The following is a 4,990-nucleotide window of genomic DNA, read 5'->3' as shown; positions in this document are numbered from 1 at the left end:
TGAGCTGAGGTGCCTAAATCTTGTAAAGATTCTATAACAAGCAGCTGGAAACTGAAATTAGGATGAAATCATTTAAGTCCAAATAATGTAACTTCCCTAACATCTGTCAAAGACTTGGCTTTTAATCTTATGATTGGAAATGGGTATTGCCACAAGAACAGAATTTTCCTGGTTAACTCCGTCATTGTCGAAGTTAAAGTGAATTTTATGGTGATTTTATGGTAGAATGTCAGTTAATGCTCTGAAGATTACACTACACAGGGTTAGAGAAGACACCTGAAAAGCAGAATTTCTTGCTTTGTTTGTTTTATTTTATGCTACTTGCTATCATCTCTAATGAGTTCACTAAAGAGGGAGAAGTATTTCTGGCTTCTGCGTGGAATGATGAAGATCTTTGCTCTGAAGAGGTCAGAGAAAGCCAGGAACAGGTTCCTTAAGACCCAGTGGGTGTTCTCATGGATATTTACCATTCTTGAATGCTTGAATGTTTATATTTTCACCTTACCTTTCTTTCCTCATTGTGCGTCTCCTGAAAATCTGGAAGATCTGTGGGGACCAATTAGATGGAGGCACATTAAAATTTCTTCCTAAAGTTGTGAAAAAACAAGCAATATTTTTAGTGTAAATATGCCACATGCAATATCGGAGACATAGATCGATATGTATTAGTCAGGGTTCTCCAGAGAAACAGAACCAATAGGAGAGAGAGATTTATTATGAGGTATATAATAGATACATAAAGAGATTTATTAAAGGAACTGGATCATGCAATTATGGAGGCTGAGGAATCCCACCATCTGCCCTCTGCAAACTGAAGACACAGGAAAGCAGGTGGTGTCATTCAAAAGCCTGAGAACCAGAGAGCTGATGGTATAGATTCCAGTCCAGGTCTGACAGCCCAAGAACCAAGAGCACCAAAGGCAAGATCGCTGTCCCAGCTCACACAATCAAGCAGAGATTCCTCCTTCCTCTACCACACTATTCTAGTCAGGCCCTCAACAGAGTGAATGATGCTCTCCCACACTGGGGAGGTCAATCCACTTGACTCAATCTACCAATTCAAATGCTAATCATCTCTCCCAGAAATCCCCTCACAGACACACCCAGAAATTATGTTTAACCAGATACCTGACCATTCCATGATCCAGTCACATTGACACATAAAATTAACTACCACACTATACTGAAAAGCTTGTTACTTTTCTAAAACTCAAATCTATGTATCTCTTTCTTTTTTTCTAAATCTGGTAACCGCAATAGCCACATAAATAATAAAGTATGTTTGTGTATTTGGTGACATAATAGTCACAGCAATCTGATTGCATTTCTATCGGAAATACTTTTTTCCCTATAAAAACAAAGTGAATTCAAAAACAAATTATAAATAACTTAAAATGATTGTTTATTTTTCATATTTTTCATATAATTTTCCCTCTACTAATTCAGAAAACAAGCAGTTTAATTTTATCTGATTTCTTTAGATGACACAACTTGATTTGATTAATAAAAAAAACACTGACAAGGACTCATTGAAATTATAATTGATATTTGTAATGCCTTCCAGATTCACAGATGGAAAATATTCCAAAAACCTCCAGTATTTTCATTGTAATTCTTCGATTTCCTTATAAGTATCACCTTAGCTCTGAGTAAAAGATGATGTTCCCAAGGTTGGGGGATGTAAAACTTTCTTTTTCCAATAAGAAATGCAGTTATAAATCATTCATTAAACTTTAATAAATCTCTTTTCCAGAGGTACACTCTGCTCCACTGGGTATCAAAATCTCGTAACAGCTAATTATGGAATGTGAAAGTTACATATTTTTCAGCCCAATAACTGTAAGATGCTAAACAAAAGATCAAAAGATTAGTTTTAATAAAATTCAATAAACCAAAAAGTGTAAATAACCCGGATGAAGAAGCTTTGAAATGTCAATATGGTTTCTATATGAGATTTTACTTCTGTTGTAAGTAAACCAGAGAAAGAATTTAGGCGAAACCAATTTTTACTAGCATTCACTGAAAATTTCTTTTAAATGGTGGCATACATTATATGTTATTAACACAGTATAAAACATAGAACCTACTTAATGTTGCCTAACTTTGTAGGTTCTTAAATTATTTTCCTTATTTAAAAGTAAAAGTTCTCAAATATGTAATGTTAAATATGTAAAACCTCTATTTCCCCCATAATAACTGAAGGAAAAATAGAAAGTAAATTGGAATATTTTTAACAATAAATAATTGTTAGAAGAAGGTAAAAATCTAGCTGAAGTTTGCTTTCTAATTACAGGCCCAGAATTGAAAGAAAATGTTTTGAGTTTGGGCTTAAGTAGACTAACCACAAATAACCATAATTCTCTATAAATGGACTGACGTGCTGAGTACAGCTTTATGCATGCTGATCCCAGCTCCCCACGAGGAGCCACCGCTCCCTTAACTATAGGCCATTAAAGGAAAATAAACACAGACAGAAGGAATGAGCTCCTTCCTATTACAACCTGAATTTACCACTTTGTCTTTTGGTTGTTCTGTGGAGGAAATCATCACTCCAGAGCCTTCAGCATTGTCTCATGATCTCAACTCCTGGAACATGGCAGTGCACAAAGTCAACCTACTGGAGAGTGGATACTGAGCATAACCTGCAGAGGAGGAGTGGACGCAAGTCAGCTGGTGCATGGTTGAGGCAGAGACCCAATCATATGTTTAAAATGGCCCCACTCCTTTAAACTCTCTCTCTTCCTGTTCCCTTAAATAAACCTATATTATCCAAAACCAAAATGGCAAGATAACTGAGAAAACATTTGAGCCACTGAAATCAATGTTAAAAATTAGTTTTAAATATATCTGATATCTTAAATGAATGTGGTATTATGATCTCATATTGAAATTATATTTTTAATTTTCCAAAACTGTAAAGTGGCTTATCAGAGGTTAATATACTTTCCTTTTTTTAACACAATTATATTGACAAGTTTTTAAAAGTTTTTGCTTTGGGGTGCCTGGGCGGCTCAGTCAGTTAAAGCACCTGACTCTTGGTTTCCGCTCAGGTCATGAACTCAGGGTCGCTGGATCAGCCCTGTGTTTTGCTCTGCGCTCAGTGGGGGGTCTGCTTTTCCCTTTCCCTCTGCTCTTCCCCCTGCTCTCTTTCTCTCTCTCTCAAATAAATGATAAATAAAATCTTAAAAAAAAAAGTTTTTGCTTATTCTTTATTTCTCTTCTTGTAGATTCCATAAAAATGAATGATAAAAACAGAATCATTTTGGGTTCAAGATAAAACATTTTTTCCTAATGAAAATATGTATAATCTGGGACATCTGGGTGGCTCAGTCTGTTAAGCGTCTGCCTTCTGCTCAGGTCATGATCCCAGGATCCTGGGATTGAGTCCTTCATTGGGCTCCTTGCTCAGCTAGGAGCCTGATTCTCCTGCCTGCCTCTTTCCCTGCTTGTGTGCTCTTTCTCTCTCTGACAAGTAAGTAAATAAAATCTTTTTAAAAATAATAAAATATATATAATTGAAGGCTTCATGAAATGTAGCCCTCTTAAAGCTGAAAAGAAAAAGATCAAAACAATTCAATATAAACATGTAAAATATTGTTATATAATATGCATTGTATAGAATTATACAAATATCTTATGTAATTAATAAACTATAAAATATAATTATAAAAATATAATATAAAATATAATTGTATATTATATAAAATACAATACTGTATTGCATACTTAAGATTTGCTAAGTAAGTAGATCTTAAGTGTTTTTATCACAATATAATAATAATAATAGTAATAATAGGCGTGGGAGAAAACTTGGGGAGGTGATGAATATGTTTACGGCCTTGACGGTAGTGATGGTTTCACTGGTATATACTCATCCCCCAACTCATCGAGTTTTATACATTAAATATGGACAGCTTTTTACATGTCAATCATACCTCAATAAAGTGGGGTTTTATTTTGTTTTGTTTTTTTAAAAAGGCCAGAGCCCAAAAGCAATGTCCCTCCTCTACCCCTCCAACCCCGGCCTTGGGGCTCATGTTATAGTTCTCCTGGTCCTGGAGGCTCAATAAGTGTTTTTTAAAGTCAATTATTATTTAAACTTGTATTATTATTTTCTTATTGGTGTTACTTACTAAAAACCCCCTTTCAAAATAAATAACTTGAGGTTAACCACTGATACATATAGATGTGTAATGTATTGCAATATGAATAGGAGCACTAAGCAATTCTAAACTCAGTAAGGAAAGACCAGGGGAGTCTCAGAATGACATGACATCAATGTTCCCATAGCACTATGCATTTGGGGGTGAAATGCCTTGAAAAGATATTGTCTCATAGCTACATGGATTAAGCAGGGAGTTCAAACAAATTCCCAGAGGGCTTCTGGAGACCCTGAACTCAGAAAAGAATGAGACTTACAAAGTCGGTTGACTTAGAATGATAGGGCTCGGGGCAAAACTCACCACAGGCGTCGGAAAAGTACCCAAACCTGATTTTCCTTCTCAACTCTTCCCTCCATCTTAGATTAACTACTGACCCATAATTTTATTCTCTGCCCCTCCTTGATGACCCCACACAAATTCTTTCTTTTTCATGAAGACTTCCACTGTATTTCCAGATAAAGGGAACTGTTTTCCCTCAGAGCACCTTCCTCACACTATGTTTTAACCTATGCTATTTGTGCTCAGGAGAAAGTTGGTGTTATACTCCGCTTTCTATGACCTGGGGTCCCATTTCACAATACCTTGTGCATAGTACAGGCTAAAATGGTAAACCTTGGGTATCCATGAATGTAAAATTTGTTATTTATCTATGAATTATCTCAAGAGACTATGACCCATAATATTTTTTGGAACAGTTTCAGAAGAATAGGTATTAATTCTTCTTGAAATGTTTGGTAGAATTCCCCTGGGAAGCCATCTGGCCCTGGGCTTTTGTTTTTTGGGAGATTTTTGATGACTGCTTCAATTTCCTTAGTGGTTATGGGTCT

General features: G+C 35.6%; 1 long non-coding RNA gene across 1 annotated transcript in view; it reads right to left on the bottom strand.

The window, feature by feature from the left end:
• Positions 1 to 505: 505 nt before the first annotated feature.
• The window catches only part of LOC145723239 (uncharacterized), a 126,506-nt gene continuing 122,021 nt past the window's right edge, over positions 506 to 4,990 (bottom strand). Inside the window, exons 3-4 of the long non-coding RNA XR_014148163.1 lie at positions 2,502 to 2,642; positions 506 to 546 (exon numbers count right to left, since the gene is read on the bottom strand). This is a non-coding gene — a long non-coding RNA (uncharacterized LOC145723239). The remainder of the gene's footprint in view (positions 547 to 2,501; positions 2,643 to 4,990) is intronic.

Source organism: Leptonychotes weddellii, chromosome 9 (assembly GCF_054177405.1).
Source record: "Leptonychotes weddellii isolate Sample4059 chromosome 9, ASM5417740v2, whole genome shotgun sequence".
In the NCBI taxonomy this organism is placed as follows: Eukaryota; Metazoa; Chordata; class Mammalia; order Carnivora; family Phocidae; genus Leptonychotes; species Leptonychotes weddellii.
Note: the sequence above shows the minus strand (reverse complement) of the source record. Positions and strands in the feature narration are given on the sequence as shown.